A 25,072-nucleotide genomic window follows, 5' to 3' on the forward strand; every position below is an offset into this window, starting at 1 on the left:
ATCCCTGCGACCCCCTTCCTCCAGACAATCCCCCCATTCACCTGCATTCACCGTCACAAACTCCTTTTTCCTGAAGCACACTTGCGTGATTACTGACCTGACAGCTGTCTGGGCTTCAATGGTCCTGCTGAGGAGCACTGGGACCACCATGTTTGGGTCGTACTGGGGGGCTGTAATGATGACAAAGCACACTACACATAAACATATCTATATATAGTTTCACTGTCCAAAGAACACAAAAAAGTGCAATCTTCTAAAACTGCTCTGGTTACTTTGAAAGAGATTCAATTGAAGACAAAGTAACATCATTTGGTAACACTTTCTATTAATGTCATGTCAATTAGAATAAAAAAAAAAAATACTCATCAAACACTATAATGCATTCTTAAAGCATAATAAACATGGTTATACATATTTATAACAACATAAAAAACACACTGTTTTGTGCCATGTTTCGTGTATTAAAATAAATAAAAAAATAAAAAAATGAGAAAATAAAAATACAGGACCACTTCCTTCAGTAAAGAACCCCAAAACGCATCACTGAATAAAAGTGATAGTGTATATTTCTTTCTCTGAGGAGAATTGATGTCTTACTAAACATTGTGAAAGTGTAAGATTTTTTTTTTTTTTTTTTTTTAATCAGTCTCATTAGAATTTTCAAATTATTTTAAGGCATTTGAATCAAAATAATATCAAAAAATCAGCGTTCAAGTTATGCTGATTCTTATTTTCAAATCATTTCATGATTTTTGCATGATTTAACTCATACTTCACTCACTTTTAGACTTTGTTTTTCATCAGTTTTAAGAAATCTTACTAAAAAAATCCTTATCCCCATTGGCATATTCTTTTTTTGCTTAATATAAGCAAATACATCTCAATTTACGTACATTTTGTCCTTATATTTGGTTTTTCCAATGTATTTGTATATTGCATATTTGTTAATAAATTAACATTAAGAAACCATGGCATATTTGGAGTATATACAGCTCTGGAAAATAATAATAAATAAGAGACCACTTAAAAAATTATGTGTTTCTTTGATTTTACAAGCCATTAAACCAAGCTGAACTGCTCAAATTTTTGCACCAGGAATGTAAAGTATAAAGTTGTCCAACAGCAGTGTGTAAGACTGGTGGAGGAGAACATGATGCCAAGATTCATGAAAACTGTAATTAGAAACCAGGATTAATCCACCAAATATTAATTTCTGAACTCTTACAACGTTATGAATATGGACTTGTATTCTTTGCATGATTTAAGGTCTGTTATTTGAACCCAAAGTTTCAAAACTTTTCAATTAATAGACTGATAGAAACTCTCCAAAATGACCTGAAATAAACAATTTTTACATTGACTTCTATTGAAAGACTTTTCCTGTAACGTTGCTGTTTAAGAGATGCCTGTTTTGTTGATGGACAGAATTGGACGTTATGTTAAGAGTTGTGTAGTTCAGACCTTTGGCAGTGGTGAGGTGCTGACGTGTGCAGGCCTCAGTCGTGCTCTGAGGGTGGAAATGGGAAGGTTGTCAGGTTGAGTCGCTGCCTCAGACCTCGAACAGACAATAGAGGCGGTGCAGAGCTCAGGCAGGGGAAGGACAGTGATGATTTGCGAGAAAACGTTCGACCCGGAGTCCTTGGAGGCGTTTATCCGGCGCTGTCCGCTGTTCGGACCTCAGCAGGCCGGCGCAGAAACAGCAGATGGACACGCCGCCTCGTGTTTAAGGAAGATAAGTAGGCAGAGTGCTGACTCGCTCTTTTCCGCTGCCACTTCCTCTCCATTCAAAGGTTATTGCTGCAATTTTCAGAACCGCACCTGGGCCAAATCCGGCCCACACCTGATTGTGTTTATGATTCCTGGTCAGGTTATCTCAGACTGGCCAGTATTATGCATTATAACTGTGTTTTATTAATATTTTATTACATTCCAAGAGGTCAAAACTCGTAGAAATGTCTATTTATAAAAAATAGCAACATTTATTTTGTATATATATATATATATATATATATATATATATATATATATAAACGACTATGGAAAAAATTAAGAGACCACTTCAGTGTCTGAATCAGTTTCTCTGATTTTGCTATTTAAAGGTATGTGTTTGAGTAAAATGAACATTTCTCCCAAATTCCCCAAAAAAATTAATATTGTCATTTAGAGCATTTATGTGCAGACCTCAAATAATGCAAAGAAACAACACGCTTATATACATAAAGTAAGTTTTAAGAGTTCAGAAATCAATATTTGGTGGATTAACCTTAACCATCTTGGCATCAAGTTCTCCTCCACCAGTCTTACACACTGCTTTTAGACAACTTTATGCTGCTTTACTCCTGGTGCAAAAATTCAAGCAGTTCAGCTTGGTGGTTTGATGGCTTGTGATCATCCATCTTCCTCTTGATTATATTCCAGAGTTTTTCAATTTTGTAAAATCAAAGAAACTCATCATTTTTGAGTGGCTTCTTAAGTATTTTTTTTTTTCCATGTATATATTTATGGAAATAATTCACATACTGCATTAGTATTAAGTTGTGTTAATTAATAACATATCTGTAATATTAGTTTATTACAAAAAGTAGTAGTATAAAAAAAACTAAAACAGTAAAATCTGCACATATATCGTCGCTGTCCAATTAAAAAAAAAAAAAATGTATCCAATTTTTGTCGATTTATTGTTTACTATAGAATTTGAACACACAAACTCAGTCTCTTACACTGTGTCCAAATTTTTTAATGAACCGACCAATAGAAGTACTTCAAAATGACCTGAAATTAACTGATTTCTTTTTTTTTTACATTGACTTCCATTGAAAGTGCAGAAGTTTTTTTATATATTTCTTTTTTGGTTGCTCTTTTGGAGATACTTTTTTTTCATTGGACAGTGATGATATTTTTACACAATATTGCAAAAATAAAGTCTCTGTACAAGGTTCATATATGTTAATCTGATTTAATGACATAAAAAAAAAAATACAAGACAAAACATAAATCAGATAAAACATTTATAACTCTACATATCTAATGAATAAGAACATTCTACTATTCTAACACACCAATAGTATTATACTAGTCCTGTACAGCTAATGTAATACTAATATACAGTATATATACTGTAACTGTGTTGGGAGTAATGGGTCGATATGATAAAAAAAAAGGATGCATAATTATGATGTCACAACCCTAATGAATCTAAATTAGGATGTTTTGGCTGCGTATTGTCTGGGATATGTTTTGATAGACATACTATATACATCAAACCTCGTGAGATGGTGTAACCAGAGCATGCATCGGTGTTCAGGGTGACTGTAGGTGTGCAGAGTCTCTTTCAGAGAGCCGGATGGGGAATTGCAGGCTGTAGGTGAATTGAAATGGAAGGTGGGTGCGGTCGTTTATCACCGACCTTCCGTCTGCAAGCAAAGCAAAACCCCGGCTCGTCTCTCAGAGCCGAGAGAACCGGAAAGAAACGAGGAACATGCGCATAAAATGAAAAAAAAAAAAAAGAAAAAAAAAGGAAAATTAATGTCTTCTGAGGACACTGTGGCAAATATCGTGAATCCTGCCTTTCCCGAGATTACTCCGAATACATTTGGGACGGAATAAAGCACGGTGCCGCTGATCTCATCACACACACTGCAAAATATGGAAAAATAAAAATGTGGAAATATGGAAAAAACAGCCCGAAGCTCTGACTGAAGAATGAAGCCCAAGGACCCTGATTTCAGCACTCAGACCTTTCAGAACTTTAAGAGCTGGATCATTTCTAAGAACTGAACCTTAAAACTGAGACCTGTTTACTTTGATTACTTTTATCGGTATCTCTTCTTTCTTGGATGGTTCATTATAGATGGCTTATAGATGTTCACCTAGCATTCAATTAACATTTTACTGAATATCTATTAAGCGCAGCTAAATGTATATGATCCTTTATGCTTAACTACTAACTAACTAACTAACTAACTAACTAACTAACTAACTAACTAACTAACTAACTAACTAAATATGTAACTTACTAATTAAATAACCAATGAAATTAATGAATAAAAAAACTACTTATATGAAAAAAAGATATATAAATGTACATTCTTTTTTATTTGCTTGTTTCTACCTCCTGACCTTTAAAGTGTAAACCTTAACTCTTAAAACCAACCAACTTAACTTTGAAAGTTTAATTTTAGGCTTAGGATTGTGTGTTGGTTTCTACATTCAATAAAACAATAATACATTTTAGGTTCGTGCTATAATGTGTCATTTTGGTACTGCTGTGCTGCGGCCATAGATCATCACAGCAGTGCAAATATTACACGTTATAGCACGAACCTCGTGTGTTTTATTTTGATTATTCCACAGTTGTATTATCACTGTTATAAACACTCCGATTGCTGCTCTGTTTGTAGCTGCACTGTTTGGCTTGTAAGTGCTGCATCATTGCTAGTATACCTGTATGTGGCGGAGTAATACATAAGGGCTTCAGTTACAGTGCATTACCGGCTGATAACGGCACTCATAGAACGCCTCTCAGCCAATCACATTGCAGGGTCGGAACTTACTGTGGTATAATTTAGAATAATTCAAGTAGGAATTGAATTGAATTTAACAGATTTGGTAGAATATTAGTTGAGTATCCACAAGACATCAATTATGAACCATCCAAAAAACTCAAACATAGCTCAAAGCTGCGTTATTTTTTTCTAAAATAGTTATTAAGTTTATGATAAGAAACATTGTTCACAAACAATGTTTTTGCCCCCCCCCACAAAAAAAAAATCCACAGAATCTACAAACTATTTACAAACTGCTATTTTTGTGTCAGCTGTTATTTATTTTTTGCCCAAATTTCATGAAGAATGAGCTAATAGAACTCTTTATACTTTTTTAATTGACTTCTACAAAAAAGTTAAGAATGTTTTTTTTTCTTTTCCCCTAAATTTGCCCTCACAAAAGGCCTCTTTTTAGACGCAGACTATTATTATGTTTTAGCATATAAACATTGTTTGTAGTAAATATAAGGATATATAAGGAAATAGGTTTAGAAAAAAGCAGCCTGATATTAATTCAAAAATTCAGTTACAAAAAGTGAGTTAATTAGCATATCAATGTTTTTTTTCCTTTTTGGCACACGTTGATTCTGTTAGTTGTTCTGTAAATTGCGCCCAAATTTAATGAGAAATTGACCAATAGAACCAATAGAAACGCCCCGCCCGTTTACACTGAAGTTATAAGAAGTGCTTCAACCTAGATAACTAAAATAAATCAAGAAATCAAGAAGGGAAAACAATAATAACAATAATGAAACTGTAATCAATAATAAACAAAAGGTAACAATCTGTTTTTTATTCTAAGAGGTCTTAAACACTTGATCACATATATTGATGATTTAAAAGCGTTTTTGCTGAATAAACCCCCACATACAATTTACGCTTGTGGAGATTGATGTGTTCCAGGCTTTAAGTAAACACCTCCACTCTGACTCCGGGGGTCAGGGGGTTAAAGGGCAGGTTAGCCGCCCCCCCCGGACGTGTCTCTTGTGGGGTAATTTGATGGCAGGGTTGCCAGTTCTCCTGGTTCTCCGGCTCTAAAATGGTCAGTATGCAGCCGGCCGCTCTCTCTTTCCTCTCTCCTCCATCTGAGTGGCTTTTCAATTACTGCGCCGGGCTGTGGGGGAAAGCAGCCTGACTAAAGCCGTGACATAAACCATTTATACTGCGACTCCATCTCAACCCCACTGCCAAAGCAGCCCGGACACTTCATTTAAAAGAAAAATTAATCGCACGTGTTTCCAGCCAAACAATAACGCTTTATGACCGGCCCGGCGGCGCTCCGCAAACGATGGCTCCGAGTTTGGGATGGAAAAACGGAGGAAAAGTGGACGGAAATTGATCTTGCTTTTCAGCTAATTGGTAATACATAGTGTGTGAATGGAGATTTGACAGAAGCGAGAGCTAGAGAGAGAGTGCGCGAGTGTTTGGATAGGAAAGCCAGGAATGAACTGTCTGAGTTTTAGAACTAAAACTAGAAGTTTGTAGTTTCATTTCTAATAAGTATCAGCAATAAATGTGTAATTACACATTAACTATCATGTAATAACAGTGTAATAACTACTCGTAAAGTACAGAACATAGAAGTCAATATTTCAGATTGATCACAATTGTACAGGTTATGTAATTATACATACTCATGAGCATTTAGTCCATCTTCTTAGAATTAAATCTTAATTACCATTTTAAGTACCCAAAAAACTGTACCAATTACATACCACACAGACAGTGAGACAGTCCCCCACTAACTCCACAGCTTTGCTGTGTTAGGTACAGTATTGATTGTGTCTGTAATAACTGTGTAATTACATATTAACTATCATGTAATAACAGTGTAATAACTACTCGTGAAGTACAGAACATGGAAGTCAATATTACAGATTGATTACAATTGTTCAGGTTATGTAATTATACATACTCATGAGTATTTAGTCCATCTTCTTAGAATTAAATCTTAATTACGGTTTAAAGTACCCAAAATACTGTACTAATTACATACCACACAAAAAAGCTGTTGGATAAATATAAATGTATACATAATTTTTATTTTAAACACACAATATACTCTATTAAACAGAAGTCAAAGTTGATGCTGTAATTTGGTGTAATTTCACCAGTAGTTATTACACTGTTATTACATGGTTGTTAAAGTGTAATTACACAGTTGTTATTATAGACACTTAATTTAAAGAGCCAGCCTTATTTATAATGATTATTTTAAACCCAGACTAAGATGGGTAGTTACAATGTATTTCTTCAAAAAATAAGGATAATTATTGTAGTTCATAAGTTCATAAGTTATGCATTGCATTGTTACAACTCTTTAAAATATAGTATATCATAGTACAGTTTAGTGCTTGTTTTGGTTTTTTTTTATTTATTTTTTGGCAGTAGTACACTGTATAAAATTATACTCTATTAAATTAATTTTAAAAAATCGGTAAATAACACCCTGTAATATTGTGATATTATTTTAGGGCCATATCACCTACCCCTAATTTATAGTTTAGTGTTATATAATATTAAAGCACAGATACAGTTAACCTTGTGTTTTTTGTATATACACTGTGTATGAGACAGTCCGTCAGTAACTCCGCTGCCTTGCTGTGCGGTTATGTACAGTATTGATTCCGTCTTTTCTGTCTGTTTACACTTTAATCCAGACTAAATAGAGGTCATGACCCCGTCTCTTACCTTTCAAATCAGAGGGATTTGAAAGGTAAGAGACGGGGTCATGACCTCTATTTAGTCATGACTTCTATAAACAGTCAGACAGTGAGAGTCGAGTTGGTGAGACTGATATGACAGATCATTTGACTGGTGCTGTCTCTCTGCTCACGTTTCAAAAGGTGAAGAACAAAAAGCGAGAGCTGCATTATTCACAAGCAGAAAGCTCAAACCCAGTTTTCATTAACACTGAAATGTCTTTTTTAATGGCTGTTAGAGATGCAAACAGACCGATACAGATGGATACAGACTGATACAGACAGAAACAGACAAGTAAGGAGACATGTGATAGGAGCACAAATAGGTGAATACAAGATGATACAAATGGAAACAGACTGATAAAGGCTGATACAGACAGCCAGATGTGGACTGAAATAGTTGAATACAGATGAATATAGACTAAAACAGACTGATGTAGACTGATACAGATGCCAACATTTCAATACAGGCTAATGTAGATGGTTACAGATTAATATTGATGGATACAGGCATATATAGGCTGATGCAGACAGTCAGACGTAGACTGAAATAGTTAAATACAAATGACTACAGACTAAAACAGATTGATATAGACTGATACAGATGATAACAGACTAGTACATGCTAATATAGATACAGATGAGAGGATATAGAGTAATACAGAGAGTAATACATAGACTGATAAAGTTGTCAACATTCCAATACAGGCTAATATAGATGTTACGAATTAATATGGATGGATACAGGCATATAGGGGCTGATACAGACTGATACAGACAGCCAGACGTAGACTGAAACCATTAAATACAAATGATTAAAGACTAAAACAGACTGATAGAGACTGATACTGATACAGACAGCCAGATGTAGACTGAAACCCTTAAATACGGATGGCAACAGACTGAAACAAACTGCTATAGACTGATATTGACTGATACAGTTTTCAACCTGGTTACAGGCTTATATCGATGGTTAAGGTTAAATATGCATGGATACAGGCATATAGGCTGATAGAAACTGATACAGACAGCCAGACGTAGATTGAAACCATTAAACACAGACTCAAACAGACTAATATAGACTGATACAGACAGTCAGACGTAGTCTGAAACCATTAAATACAAATTATTGCAGACTAAACCAGACTGATATAGACTAATACAGATGATGAAAGACTAATATAGGCTAATATGGATAGACACAGACAATTATAGAAGGATATAGGTGAATATAGACAGACAAATATAGACTGAAACAGTTAAATAGAGATGACTACAGACTAAAACAGACTGATATAGACTGATACAGACAAATGCATAGTGAAACAAACATGTACAGATGGATAATGATGAATACAAATAGTTTACAGACAAATACTGAAAGGAACAGACATGTACAGAAAGATACAGACTGATATAGACTGATATATATAAAGACAAATACAGATATATTCTAGCATACACAGAAAAATGCAGACAGATACAGACAGATACAGACTAATACACATGAATATGGATGAATACAGAAAGATACAGACAAATGCAGATGAATACAGACTGATGCAATATACATTGATATGGATGGATGAAGACAGATACAGATGTTACAGATGTACAGTAATGTTTATATAAATATATATATATATATATATATATATATATATATATATATATATATATATATATATATAGACTGATGCATAATAAAACTGAATGATACAGGCGGATGCCACCTAATACAGATTCATACAGACAGATGTGTGTGACTTGCCAATGACCGATGGAGAGAGTGAGCGAGAGAGAGAGAGAGAGATTGGTATAGAGAAACAGACAAAGCAAGGAAGCAAGGGATGAATAGTAGGTGAGAGAGAAATTCAAAAGAGAAAAGACAGACAGAAAGAGAGAAAGTGAGTGAAAGATGATTGTGTAATAGAGAGAGAGAATGAGTGAGCGAGAGATGGTTGTATAGTAGAGAGAGAGAGATTGGTAGCGAGAAAGTGAGCAAGAGATGATAGTGTAATAGAAGCGAGAGAGAGAGAGAGAGAGAGACAGAGAGAGAAAGAGAGTGAGAGACAGAGAGAGAGACAGAGAGAGAGATTGGTATAGAGAAAGAGAAAGCAAGGAAGAAAGGGATGAATAGTAGGTGAGAGAGAAATTCAAAAGAGAAGAGACAGACAGAAAGAGAGAAAGTGAGTGAAAGATGATTGTGTAATAGAGAGAGAGAAAGAGAATGAGTGAGCGAGAGATGGTTGTATAGTAGAGAGAGAGAGAGAGATTGGTAGAGAGAAAGTGAGCAAGAGATGATAGTGTAATAGAGAGAAAGAGAGAGAGAAAGAGAGATTGAGAGAGAGAGAGAGAGATTGGGCTGTTATTGGACGGTCGGATCCAGAACAGCAGAACTAATCAGGGCTGATGGAGTTGTGGGCCGAACGCACAGAAACCCTTAAAGCTGCGAAAATGACGGATTTAGTCATTAACCGGCGTACAGTCAGGAGCTACAGACCTATTTCCACATCCAGGGTGGGATTGTGTGTGTGTGTGTGTGTGTGGTGTGTGTGTGTGTGTGTGTTGAGGAGGTAGATAGTCCCTGGTTTTGATGAATGAGGCCGAACTGTGGCCGATTAGCTCAGTGACCATGGGAAGATAGAGAGTGTCCACAGTCGTCCTTTAGAGATCTCCCCTCAGTACTGAGGGTATAAAAGAGGTATTTACTTAAAAATGATTAATATTTGCAAACAAAATGAAATTATTAATCATCTTTATACTTAAAGGAGAATTTACACCATATTAAATCATTCAGTGTAGGTTTGTTTGAGATAAACTGTTTGAGATTGGGTGTTTGTTTGAGATGAACTGATTCAGAGTAAGAGTTTGGTTGAGATGAACTGATTCAGAGTGGAAGATTGAGACAAACATTCAGAGTAAGAGTTTGGTTGAGATGAAGTGATTCAGAGTAAGAGTTTGGTTGAGATGAACTGATTCAGAGTAGATTGAGACGAACACATTCAGAGTAAGAGTTTGGTTGCGATGAACTGATTTAGAGTAAGAGTTTGGTTGAGATTAACTGATTCAGAGTAGAAGATTGAGACGAACACATTCAGAGAAACAGTTTGTTTGAGATCAACTGATTCAGATAAACAGTTTGTTTGAGATCAACTGATTCAGAGTGGAAGATTGAGACGAACACATTCAGAGTAAGAGTTTGTTTGAGATTAACTGATTCAGAGTAAAAGTTTGTTTGAGATGAACTGATTCAGAGTGGAAGATTGAGACGAACACATTCAGAGTAAGAGTTTGTTTGAGATTAACTGATTCAGAGTAAAAGTTTGTTTGAGATGAACTGATTCAGAGTGGGAGTTTGTTACAGATCAACTGATTCAGAAGGGATTGTTTGAAATAAACTGATTTAGAATAAGAATGTGTTTGAGATTAATTGAATAAAAATAAAAGTTTGTTTAAGGTGAACTAATCCAGAGTGGGAGTTTGTTTGAGATGAACTGATTCACAGTGGGAGTTTGGTTGAGATTAACTGATTCAGAGTGGGAGTTTGGTTGAGATTAACTAATCCAAAATGGGAGATTGTTTGAGATGAACTGATTTAGAGATTGTTTAGACAAGAAAGAATACATGATTTTTAAAATTCTTCTCTGCTTCTGCTTCTTTAGGCTGCACCGGAAACTGAAGGTGGACTAACTGAGACGCTTGATCTGGAAGAAGGGGGCGGGTCTACCAAATGAATAGGTGAGTGTGGCCCCTCTTTTTTAATCTCTAATGCAGAGTCTCTCGCTGCAGATTTGATAACATGGCGATGATTTTTGACATCATTTCTATTTTAGGGTTTGAGTTTTTATTTTGTGATTTTTTTTTTTTTTTGTGCCAGCAATATTTGGGATTAAAGTTTTGTCAAACATGCTATTTAGTGGCTCGGTCCATGCTAAACTAACAGTATAGAAGGAATTTTAACCAAACAAGTAGAGCAAAATGCAAACATACTGTACTCCTGTAAACAAATAGAGGACTTGGATTTAAAAGTTGCAATTAAAAGCTGAAAGTTGAAACGGACCAATTTTCTACTCTATATTTTGTAGAGATAAAAAAGTACATGATTTTTAAATGGATAAGCTTTCTACTGGAGAAATGGGCACTAATTAGTTAGATAAACGGATAGATAAACTATGCTAAACTAAAATCTTCCTCTTGAACATTCCTCCAGTAACGTTCTCTGTTGGCTGGGAAAGACTTTATCCCATCAAGTTCTTATCCCTGCACCACAGAACTGCTGTTCTGTTCTCTGTGCTAGCATTAGCATCCTAGCCTGCATCCTCCTTCCTATGACTTTTAACACTTGTAAGTAAACCCAGTCAAAGGCTTATTTATCGATGATTCAACCCCATCGATTTTTTCTCCTCTTTTTTTTTTGCCCACGCAAGGGCTTGTCAGCTGGTGGATCTCATTGCCCGGGCGAGCGATGGCGGCCCGGTGGGAGCGGATGAATCAGAGAGTGTTTAGTATTCACAGACGAAGGCCGGAGACTCTTTTAATTTGGCAAGAGACAGCGGGTGTATGTCAGCACCCCCCTGCTTCAACCTCTGGCCAGCAGTGTGTGGAGTAATGGCTGTTTAAACGGAGAGAAGGCGACTGTAATGGAAAGGCTTTTCCTTTTTTTTTCCTTCGCCGTTCTCGTTTTTCCGACCAGATTGGATGCGGATCGGCCGAGCGTCCGTGTCACTTGATATTCATTGGAGGATGTTGTGAAGCATGCAGCTCCGGGCTTTACTTTTGATCAAGATAAGCACTGGAGCGAGCGCTGGGAGGAAAGTGAATAAATAAAGTAAGAAAGAAAGAAAGAAAGAAATGCGCAAAGCGATGAAAAGAAGAAGGAGTGAAAAACGTCAGACACTTTCCTGAGACAGCGTTGAGACAAAGCTTAGAGATAGCAGGTCCTTATCAATACATGCTTTTTTTTGCCTTATCTGCCCGGGTCTGGTTGTTTTTTTTTATTTCGATTCTTTCATTTATCTCAATAATGCTAATTAGAAAAGTGATTTTACGCTTATCAGAAGCTACGCATTACTGTAGCTACTGAATCCACAGCTTAGCCATAATTACAAGTTCTACACTATTTCAAAACTATAACAAAGGGACTTTTTTTTATACTTTTCATTTAGCACCACAATGCTAACGCTAATTGAATCCTGAAACTTGAACAAGTTTCATAAAGTTAGCCCACGAAGCTACAAATCTGCTGAGTACAATCTGCCTGTGTTCATAACTGATGATGCTATATCACTACATCATTTCTCTCCAAGGAAAAAAAACAAACAAAACAAAACAGTATCTCAGTATCTCAGTAGATCATTTTTATCAATTTTTAGTTTTCCACACAATCTGAACAAACACACTGTCCCTCACACTGTCTCACAGTTTCTTGATGAATGGACTAATAGAATTTTTCAAAAATGGACTGAAATAAATTATTTTTACATTGACTTCCATTGAAAGTTAAGAAGGATTTGTCTCTGTCCTGTAAAGTTGCTGGTTTGGAGATGCATGTTTTTCATTGGACACAGATACATAATACAGGACAAAATAGTATTAAAAAAAGAGTTATTTCTGCATTTTGTTGGAGTAATTGTCTCTACTGTACAGTGAAGGCCAGCATTGCTGTGAGAATTTGATTGCATTCAGCAACAATTGGTTCAGGATGTTGCAAAAGTATCACCACCCCAACTCATCCCATTCAAAAGTATTGGATGGAGCTCCATCATTCCAGAGTACACAGTTTCACTGTTCTACTCATTGGGTAAAAGGTTGTTTTTAAAGGCTTTCTTCCTGATTGTGGACTCACATTGCTGGATTTGATTGCATTCAGCAACGATTGGTTAGGTATATGATGTCAGGATGTTTCATAATTATCACCACCTTAACTCATCCCCAACTCCCAAACTCCCAAACTTATTCCATTCAAAATCGTTGGATGGTGCACCATCATTCCAGAGTGCAGAAGCCTTTATAGAGTTTTATAAAGGCTTTTTACCTGATTTTGGATTTGATTGCATTCATTGAGAAGATCTTCACCAAAGCTAAGATGCTAAGATGGCTTTATACCCAACCAGCTTTCTCAAACTCAGTGTATAGGTCTTGCATTTGCACATCTGTGTCAGCAATGGGTACAGTTTACCACTACAAAGTATCTAAAAGCTGCTTTTCTGAATTCTTTATAAGAGGTGTAAAGAAATATTTGGACACATAGTCCACTCTCATCTCCAAACACTTTGTAAAATCCTGCAGTTTTATCGGCTCTTATCTAAACACGCTGTTTAGCCGAGAGATGGCTTATCAGCCAGGCTGCTGCTTGTTGGTATTTAATGATATTTTTATCGTGATTCACCTCTGCTATCAGAGAGCAGCGGCGTCAGTTTCACAGCGTTTTATAATCTTCACTCAGCGTGTCCTTGAGCTCCCTTTCATTTAAAACCAAATGATCTTTTCACACAAAAAAAAGAACAAACGCTCTTTTAAAGAGAAAATGGATCAAAACGCCACCAGCATAGCGTCCTTCAGAGGCTTCAGACTGAAGCGTTAGACCCCTTTTACACCTGGTCACCTCTTATCCACGTCTGAGTATCGGGACTATTTCAGGATAAGGCCGAACTGTGGCTGTGTCTCAATTGAGTACCATAAGATACGGTATACTCTTTCATCTATAATACATACTTTAAACTCAAACACTAATAAGTCTAAAGAGTACACAATTAGTACTCAATTTGGATGCACCCCATATACCAATCTGATCACTTAAACCACTTCAAAAAGTGTCCAAAATGCATTTAATACACTTATGGATTCCACTATTTGGTAGAGCAGTGGAATCCATAAACTCTAAGGTTGTGTCCCAAGTGAATATAGTAGAGTATAGTAGAATATTCTCAAGGTATACTACTCAAATATCCACGACACATACTGTACATACACTCTTTATGGTAGTAATGAATATTAATATCCCACAATGCAACAATGCAAAAGAGAAAGTGAGATGAAACTCCTTGAAATTGTTTTTAAAGTGTTAGTCCATATTATTTTGTGTCTATACTGAAAGCAGAAGCATTTCTGAGTGTAGACGGGATAACAAAAAAAATGTGTTTAATGGTACCAGTGTGCTGCAACGATGCTCTAAGCCTAATATATTCATTCTTAAAACTGGGGTGTCGCGTCGCTTTTCGCGGGAGTTCTACTTCTGGCTACGTCACGCGTTTGGTGCGGCTGGTGGAGCAACGGAGACTTCAGAAGAGGAAACTCAGAGCTCAGTAGCTCTAACTATATCCCTAAATTTTAGGACATCGGCTTCAAAAAAAAATTAAAACTGTGTTAATACTAGTATATATCATGTACTTAATAGTACTAGAGTGAAGTATGCAATTAGAAATAGTTTTAGCAGATTAAAAGTGAAACCAAAACGTTAAATCCCACATAAATACATATTTTAAGCCAAATCCAATCTAAGTAAATTGAGCAGAAAGGAAACTACATCCGATAAAATTGCACATCCAAAATACTGGGCCAATTCTTCAAGCTCCTCCTACATTAACACCCTTGATCTGCATTGTAGACTGGATTAATACTAAAGCCATACAAACTATGAAGAAAAACATATGAAATATTTAGTAAATAAAAAAATTGTTAAACAAACCAAAATGTTTTATATTTTAGATTCTTCAAACTAGCTCATCTTGCTTAGATTAGATTGTATTTTCTCAGTCAGCTTTATGAGTCCCCTGGAATTCAGACTTTTAGTTAACAGCTGTGCTGAACTCATCAAGAGTTAATTACTTGAATAAAAAAAAAAAAAAACATATTGAATGAGAAGATGTGTCCAAACTTTTGACTGGTGCTGTATATAGTGCACAATTGATTTACTGCCTGTGTTTAGCACCCTGCTGCTCACTCTAAGCTCACGCTAGCATGTATGCTAATTATGCTAATCAGGCATTTTGCATTAATTACTGGATTCGCACCTTTCATGAAGTTGTAGGCTGTTGTTTATCTCATTATCATTAAAGTGGGCTTTATCTCTGAATGCTCTGTTTTTTTTTATTATCACTTATCTTACCTATGAATAAATCAATCAGACACTCAGTTATATGTAGGATATTGTATTATTATGTATTTAATACAGTACATTTGCCAGTGTTTAATCAACACTGTTAGAGTTAAATAAGGGTGAGATAGAATATCGATATATCGTCATATAATTCATATCATGTTCATTTGCGATATATTATCAATACATTGCATTAAATATCAATATTTTTCCATTTTTATTGGTGGGGAATAATATTTTATATATACCCTCACTACAGAGATCACCCCAAAATTTGTCTTACTAAAGTCACTGCTTCATTACGCCACAAGGTGGCGCTATAGTCAAATGAAGGGTAAACCTACTGTAAAGAATATTGATTGCAGAATTCTGTAAACGTAATACCAATAAATATGTAATCCTTCATATTTGCTTATTTAGAACTGCTGAAAGGTATTGTAAAAAATGGTCAGGTTAATTTTTGGTGTATTGCTATCTTAGCAATGGAAAACACAGGAGCCCCACTGACTTTAGATAGATGCTAACAGTCAGATGTTCATTGCTATCTTGGCAGTGAGTCGTCACCAAAGAAGCATCCCTAACACACGTACAGTATACCTACATCAACAATAAACAGAATGAAAATGCCTGAACAAGCAGATCCAGGTAGCTGCACCGTTAAAATAGCAATCTGCCAAAGTCAGAGATCACCTGACTCTTAGAGGGAATGGCAAGTGGCACTCTGATTGGTTAATATTTTACGTTATGCCTAAAATGGACCACACCAATGATTAATTAGGAGAATTAGTGCATGCCCTTTAAACGTTTTGGGCTGTACATGGTGTACTTTTCCCGTCGTTATGATAGCAAGGACCCGAAACCATGCGAAACCAAGCAGTGTGCAATTAAAGGCTCACCTATAGATCACTAAAAAGGGGCCCTTAGTGTTAAATGTTATTTAATACTGACCCTACTAATTTAAAAGAACACTTTACAATGATTAGAAAACTAAGCAATAAAATGTTTGCTTTTTAATTTTTTTTAATATATATTTTTTAATCAATCCATATTTTTTTCCAATAAACTGTAATCTTCACACAGCCTGGTCCATGTTCTCCAGCTCTAGATTGCCACAATCAAACATTCAGCTGGAGGAATCCTATTAGAGATCAGCCAAGTGGTGCGGGAATCATTTGCCGTTCGGTTGTGGAGAAAATCTCGACAAATAAAAAAGCTAACGATTTGCAAAATTAGGGTCAGATATGTGGAACTGAGATAATTTGATGAGCTATGCTACACCCCCACAGATACCCCCAAACCACCACATCCCACCCACCACCACAGCCCAACCTCTTACTGCAAACTGTTGCATACTTGCCAGAAATAAATATATATATATATATATATATATATATATATATATATATATATATATATATATATATATATATATATATATATATATATTTTTTGGAGATTCATTATCTGGGTTTAAAAGTGATTTCCGAGTCTCTATTAAATGAATTAATTGTATTATTTTATAGTTAATGGCTTTATTGCTACAACAAGCTACTCTAGATTATATCATAGGTTGTATTGTTTCTGTTATTATCTTTCACATACTGCTTATATAGCGCTTATAAGTGTTAAAACATGCCAAACGATCTCTTGCATTGATTGTGGCTGCTTGTGATTTGGCATGGACAATCCGAGCCAGATGCAGCCAATCACCATCATTACCACCCACTGCACTACACTGTCCACTGTGGGTGGTAATATAATACCTTCTATTGTATATTCTGGTACACATATGACACTGTGTGATCAAACATTACTCATGTATGGAAAATACATGCTGATCAGTGTTCAATCAACCTCACTCACAAGATAACAACTCAAAACTTGACTATAATGTAAATGAGAATGTAAAAGAATGCGTTTTGTATGAAATCAGTTTAATAAAAAAAATATGCAACAATATATATATATATATATATATATATATATTTTTAACAAAAAACATTGAAGAGTAATAGTAAATAGTAAAACAAATACTAAATAAATGGTAAGATTTCTTGTCACTAAAATGTTCATGCTGCATGGACGGATAATCTTACTATTTTTATTTATTTTTTAAATATTTGATTTATTTAAAAAGTACATATTTTGCAGTACTCCCTTTCTCCTCATCTTAATTTATCTTTTTTTGCTAATTTTTGGGCACTTTGCAGTCATTTTATTAGCTTTTTTATTTCACAAAAAACAATTTTTATAAATTGGAGCTTTTTGAGTTGGGAAGTTGACTTAAGTTACTATGAGTTGGATTGAAGTTATACTTTGTATAAATGTAATAGTTTCTGCAAACTTTTGACTATAATTTAAATGAGATTTAAAAAAGACTCTTTTTTGTATGAAATTGTATTAATCAAAGAAAAAACGATTCACATAAAAAAGCAAAAAAAAAAAAAATATATATATATATATATATATATATATATATATATATATATATAAAATAGACTTATTTTACTGTTTTTTTTTTAAATGATTATAACGTTATTATGGATGATACAAAAATACTTTTGTAACTATGGTGTTACAAAAGTTAAGATTTCTCATTGCTGCATAGATGTATAATATTACTAGTTTCATTTATTTATTCAATATATTATTTATTTAATATATATATATATATATATATATATATATATATGTATATATATATTTACAGTACTCCCTCTCTTCCTGTTTCCTCTTTTTTTTGGCACTTAGCGCTACATTGTTTTTATCTGATATACATCGTAGTGAATCCAACACCGATCCCGCAGAGCCTAAATGCATGTTGAAAGCGTATCGGATTTCCCCGTCGCAGGAAATACGATGCGGTTGCATCCTCTCCTTCAAAATAAATGACAGTCAAGGAGGCGAAAGTGGAGTGATTTAATTTGGGGCGCGAGTCGGGTGACGGTGAGCCGAGGGGAGGCGGTGACCTCTCCGCCGGGAAATAAAGGACGAACGGCAGCGGAGGTGAACGCCATAATCTGAGGAATACATATTCACCAGCTTATCCATAAACATCACCCTCGAGAGAGAGGGAGAGAGAGAGGGAGAGAGAGAGAGAAAGAGAGACAGAGAGAGAGAGAGAGAGAGAGAGAGAGAACCTGGTGCCAGGAATATCAACACTGGGAACTCTTCCACCTCCACTTTCTTTCTCTCTCTCTCTCTATCTTTCTTTCTCTCTCTATATATATCTCTCTTTCTTTCTTCCTCTCTCTCTCTATCCCTCTCTCTCACTCGTTCGTTCTCCTCCCATCCCACTCTGCCGCTCCGCCCTGAGTGCAGCTCCTGCGTCTCCTGGGAGAATTATATTAAAGCTATTTATCTGGGCAGTAAAGGTTTATAGGCTCTAACATCACAATCACCAGCTTTATTATTATGTGCGCCTTCCTCGGATACGCTCGTTTGGACATTTTATTGGAAACACCTTCCATCCAGGTGCAGTTTATTGGGTGTGTGGATACAGATACTCGCTGATCTTTCAGCCAGTTTACTTACCTATTTACTTACCTATGTCCTATCAAAAACATGCTAAATATAGTGCTAGACATTGGCTGAGTAGATGCTTATGAAGTTACCCAGCATTGAGTTATTATAAGTTGAAGAGTTGAGTTGGGAAGTTAAGAGTGAGTATGAGTTGAGGTGTTGAGCTGGATTGAGTTAAATTGGGGAGTTGAGTTGAGTTAGGGATTATTTGAGTCGGAAAGTTGAGTTAGGATGAGATGAAGAGTTGAGTTGGATTGAGTTGTGTATGGGAGATGAGTTGGTTGAGTTGAGGTGGGAAGTTGAGCAGAGTTAGCATTAATTGGGGAGTTGAGTTGAGCTGGATTAAGTTAAGATGGGAGGTTGACTTGAGTTAGTATGAGCAAAGAAATTGAATTGGATTGAGTTCAGTTGGGAAGTTGAATGAGTTTGAGTTGGGAAGTTGAGTTGAGATAATATAAGTTGGGGAGTTGAATTAAATTGGATTGGGTTAAGTTAGGGAGTTGAGTTAGTATGAGCTAAAGGAAGTTGAATTGTATTGAGTTCAGTTGGGAAGTTGAATTAGCTTGAGTTGGCGAGTTGGGAATGAGGTTGAAGTGGTGATCATCCACTAGTGTACTTTTTTTCATATTCTTAATTCACAAGAAACACTGAATAAATACTCCAACTTAGTATAAATTGAGGCTTTGAGTTGGGAAGTTAACTTGAGTAAGTATAAGCATAGAAGTTGAGTTAGATTGAGTTGGGTTGGGGAGTTGACTTGAGTTAATATAAATTGGGAAGTTGAGTTGGATTGAGGTTGAGTTGGATTGAGTTGGGGATGAGGTGAAGTGGTGATCAGTGATCAAGTGGTGTAAACTATTTTGTTATACTCTTGATAACTTGAGTAAGTATAGAGTGTAGGAGTTGAATTGGATTGATTTGAGTTGGGAAATTGAGTTGAGTTAGCATGAGCTGGGCAGTAGAGGTAAGATGTTGTATCGATATCCTGTAGAAAAGTTACGGACAGTAGAATAGGACTCCCTGGAGAAGATGAAAAAGTATGAACCGATTGGTAACTTGCCTAATGCCAGGTGTGGACATTATATCAGAAACACCATCCCACACCGGTGCACTTTTTAAAGCTAACTTTTTATCTCCCGGAGATCTGACTGTACGTACTGTATAATCCCGCCCGTGTGATGTCGTCCACTTCCTGTTTTGGCTCGTAGCCAGCTCCAGCAGGCTGATGAACGAGTGCCACTCTCTCCACTTTTCCACTCGTCTGTTCTTTCTTCTTTCAGCTGTTCATCTTTTCTCTTCTTCAGATGAATCTCAAGCAAGAGAGCGGAGCAAGTAATGAGTTTCTTGATGCTCACTCGCTCTCTCTCTCTCTCTCTCTCTCTCTCTTTCACACACACACACACACACACACACACACATACACACCTCACACACACCTCACACCCTCTCCAGCTTTCCCTTGTGAAGAAGAGATTACAAAATCATGGCAAGCATACATGAGTGTGTGATCTGTGTGTGATATGTGTGTTTGTGTGTGTGTGGGTGGTGTTGTGTGTTGCCCCAGGTAGGCTCACTGTACTTGAAGACGTTCCATAAACCTGAGAGATTTGAAATATACAGTAGAGCCATAAATCCTCCATACTGAATAACACACTGAATTATTCACTACTATCTACTGAAACAGAGCAAAGCAAAACCAGCAAATCCCCTCTAAATATCTGACATTTCTCATTTTCACCATGATCTAACACTATCACAACACTGTGCCTATTATCACCAATCTATTTTTACTCGTTTTAAACAGTGTTATACAGTGGAAGTGTCTTATTCCTCTCACAGATCATGTAGTATATTTCCAGCATTATGTTAAAAGGGAGCCTGAAGGGACATGGTGTGATTGTTTTTGGTGAAAAGTGGTGCTCACCATTTTTTTAAACCCAATAAAAAGATACTTTTGTAACTACTTAGTATCTGGAGCTTAGAATGTGGTGCTCACTACTTAATATATTGTGCTTAACACAATATATTGTGGTCCTCACTACTTAGTGCCTGCTGCTCACCATTTAGTATCTGGTGCTTAGTATGTGATGCTCACCACTTATAATATCTGGGTCTTGGTATTTTGTGATAACCACCTAGTATGTGGTGCTCACCACTTAGTACTTGGTGCTTACTACTTAGTATCTCATGCCTAGCATGCCTAGTATGTCTATTGCTCACCATGTACAATCTGGTACTTAATATGTGGAGCTCACCACTTAGAATGTGATGCTCACCACTTAATGTTTTTTTTTTTTTGCTCATCATGTACTATCTGGCACTTAATTTGTGGTGCACACCACTTAGAATGTGGTGCTTAGTATATGGTGCTCACTATTTAGTGTCTGTTGCTCACTGCGTAGTATCAGGTGTTTATTATGTGATGCTCACCACTTAGAATGTGGTACTCACTACTTAGTGTCTGTTGCTCACCATTTAGTATCTGGTGCTTAGTATGTGGTGCTCATCACTTAGTCATTGGCACTTTCTCTTTAGTATCTAATGCTTAGTATGTGGTGCTCACCACTTAGAATGTGGTGCTTACTATTTAGTGTCTGCTACTCACCACTTAATATCTGGGTCTTAGTATTTTGCAATAACCACCTAGTATGTGGTGCTCACCACTTAGTACTTGGTGTTTACTACTTAGTATCTCATGCCTAGTATGCCTAGTATGTCTATTGCTCACCACGTACTATCTGGTACTTCATATGTGGTGCTCACCACATAGAATGGGATGCTCAACACTTATAATGTGTTGCTCACTGCTTATTATATTGTGCTTAACACAATATATTGTGGAGCTCATCACTTAGCACTTGGAGCTTTCTCCTTAGTGTCTAATGCTTACTATGTGGTGCTCACCACTTAGAATGTGGTGCTTACTATTTGATGTGTCTGCTGCTCACCACTTAATATCTGGGTCTTAGTATTTTGCGATAGTCACCTAGCATGTGGTGCTCACCACTTAGTACTTGGTGCTTAATACCTAGTATCTCATGTCTAGTATGCCTAGTATGGCTATTGCTGACCATGTACTATCTGGCACTTCATATGTGGTGCACACCATTTAGAATGTGGTGGTTAGTATGTGGTGATCGCTATTTAGTGTCTGTTGCTCTCTGTGTATTATGTGGTGCTCACCGCTTAGAACTTGGTGCTTACCACTTAGTATCTCGTGCCTAGTATGTGATGCTCACCACTTAGAATGTGGTGCTCACTACTTAGTGTCTGTTGCTCACCATGTACTATCTGGTGCTGAGTATGCCGTGCTAACCACGTAGTATCTGGTACTCACTACATAGTATCTGATGCTTAGTATGTTGTGTTAACCACTTTGTAACTGACGCTATATATGTGATGCACACCACTTAGAATGTGATGCTCACCGCTTAGTGTCTGTTGCTCACCTTGTAGTATCTGGTGCTTAGTATGTGGTGCTCACTACTTCATATCTGGTACTCACTACATAGTATGTAGTGCTCACCACTTAGTATTACGTAGCTAAAAGAAAATGCACAATGTCCCTTCATGAGCTCCATATTATGCTGATTATTATGACTAAAGTTAAATAAATTATTAAGTTGAATATATATATATATATATATATATATATATATTTATAAATGAACTCAACCCATTTATTCATTGTTTATTAACCTCTAATAGACTTGCTTTGTTGTTATATATATATATATATATATATATATATATATATATATATATATATATATATCCCCTCAGCTATAACTATAGCTATTAGCCTGGGTTTTGTCAATGATTATAGATTTCAGTACATCATACAGCACAACACAAACCGCAAAATCAATAATGAATAATTGATCACAATGGAAGTGTTGCTATAACAACAGTTAAATGGGAGTGTGGTGCCGGGTTTGTTATGTGCAGGCGCACGCTGGCAGCCCGAGCCGGCGTTCTGATGCTCCCCTGACCTTCTTTCAGATCCGCTGATGTTTTCAGCCTGATATTAAGCCTGGATGCTGGACCGCGGCCAGGCTGTTCCCTCAGCAGGCCGGGTACGGCATGCTGCTCGTCAGATGGTGCGCCACGCCACACAGAATGAATCATCTGTGCCATAATGTAGCGCTGCACCTCCGTACACATGCTCACATCACAGTGCAACATGCTGTAATTCACACCCGATCGTACGTCCGCACAGGCCACGCACATATGTAGATCACGTACGGAGTATTTAATCTGTATTTATTTACCTGTCGTTATTTATTTCTGGTGTGTTACTATCTTGCCAGCAACAACACAGGAGCTCCACTGACTGATTAAAACCCCGACAACAGCCAATCAACATTCGAGTCCATTAGTATAGGGGCTCTTAAAAACAAAGTAAGCAATCCACAAGTGACCGGTGCACTATAGATCACTAAAATACAGCCCTATACAGCTCTGGAAAAAAAAATAAGAAATCACTTTAGTTTCAGAATGATTTTCTCTGATTTTGCTATTTATAGGTTTATGTTTGAGTAAAATGAACATTGTTGTTTTATTCTATAAACTACAGACAACATTTCTCCCATATTCCAAATTTAAATATTGTCATTTACAGCATTTATTAGCAGAAAATGAGAAATGGCTGAAATAAAAAAAAAAGATGCTTTCAGACCTCAAATAATGCAAAGAACAGAGTTCAGAAATCAATATTTGGTGGATTAATCCTGGTTTTTAATCACGGTTTTAAACATGCATCTTGACATGCATGTTCTCCTCCACCAGTCTTACACACTGCTTTTGGATAACTTTTTACTATTTTTTTATTTTTATTTTCCAGAGCTGTATCATCAATATATAATCCTGGTTACATGCAGCATGTATAACATGCTTTTGTTGCATAATGTCAGACATGCTTAAAAACAGGACACTATATATTATACATATATATTATACATACTATTAAATAGGAAGGGCATAGAAAGTGTGATACAAAACTGGATTTTTTAGCAGTGCAAAATAATGCATTTTATAATGCACAATGCTCTATAATGAAAGTAGCATAATATTGGACATAGTAATGCATTAGTTGTGTATAGTATTGTGCAAAATAGTGCAAAATGTAGTAAACAAGTATTACAGTTTAGTCCATAGCCTAAAACAGTGCAGTATATAGTTTATAAGGACACAGTCCAGTAGAGAGTTAGTATAAAGTGAATAGGGAATAAACGAGGCATCTGTTCTGGACACAGCCCAATGTAGTGCACTATAAAGTTAAATGGACATAGTTCTGGACACCATCCCAAAACAGGAGATAATACACACACTACAGGGTATAGTTTCAGACACGGCCTAAAATAGTAATAAAATAAACGAGGCAAATGATTGGCTGCAACCTAATGCAACATAAAAATTATGCAGGCCAACACTTTGGACAGTTACTATTCTGAATATTACTTGGTTTTCAACACAGTATAAATTAGTAGCAATGTATTGCACTATAAAATAAAAAGGACATAGTTCTGGAGACTGTCCCAAAAGGGTGGACAGTACCAGTAGTATAGGGTATAGTTTCAGACACTGCCTATAATAGTGCACTATGTATTAAACAAGGTATAGGTTTGGACCAAGACAATAGAGTACACTGTAAAATGCCACAATTCTAGACGAACTGACCCAAAATACTGGACAGCACCAACAGTATAGTGATTATGACAATATGACACTGTCTTAAAAAGTGCATTAAACAGAGAATTGGGCATAGACATGGACACAACCCAATGCCATGCACAATACACTTTAGTGGATTTAGTTCTGGACAAGACCCGTGTTTAGAAGAGTAACTGTAGTGAATAGGGTATCATTTCAGAGTCTAAAATAGTGCACTATACAGCAACATGGTTCCAGATACAACCCAATGTAGTTCACTACAAAGTTAAATACTCATAGTTTGGGATACAACCCAATGTAGTGTACTACATAGTAAAAAGGCCATAGTGGTGGACAGTACATAGTGTGGTATAGTATAGTTTTAGACACAGCCTAAAATAATGCACTATATAGTGAATAGCCTATATGTTTGGACCCAATGTAGTGCACTACAAAGAAAAATGGGCATAGTTCTGGATACTGTCTCAAAAGAGTGGCCAGTAAATGGTATGGTATGGTTTAGAATGGTATGGTATGGTATGGTATGGTAT

General features: G+C 36.2%; 1 protein-coding gene across 2 annotated transcripts in view; it reads left to right on the forward strand.

The window, feature by feature from the left end:
* The window catches only part of cdh11 (cadherin 11, type 2, OB-cadherin (osteoblast)), a 256,020-nt gene that overhangs the window by 146,468 nt on the left and 84,480 nt on the right, over positions 1-25,072 (forward strand). The window contains exon 2 of one of the 2 annotated variants that reach the window (XM_007259778.3): positions 10,912-10,987. The exons of the other annotated variant lie outside the window; for it this stretch is intronic. The gene's annotated coding sequence lies outside the window, so the exon portion shown is untranslated. The remainder of the gene's footprint in view (positions 1-10,911; positions 10,988-25,072) is intronic. 2 annotated transcript variants of the gene reach the window in all.

The sequence above is a fragment of the Astyanax mexicanus genome, chromosome 23 (assembly GCF_023375975.1).
Source record: "Astyanax mexicanus isolate ESR-SI-001 chromosome 23, AstMex3_surface, whole genome shotgun sequence".
In the NCBI taxonomy this organism is placed as follows: domain Eukaryota; kingdom Metazoa; phylum Chordata; class Actinopteri; order Characiformes; family Acestrorhamphidae; genus Astyanax; species Astyanax mexicanus.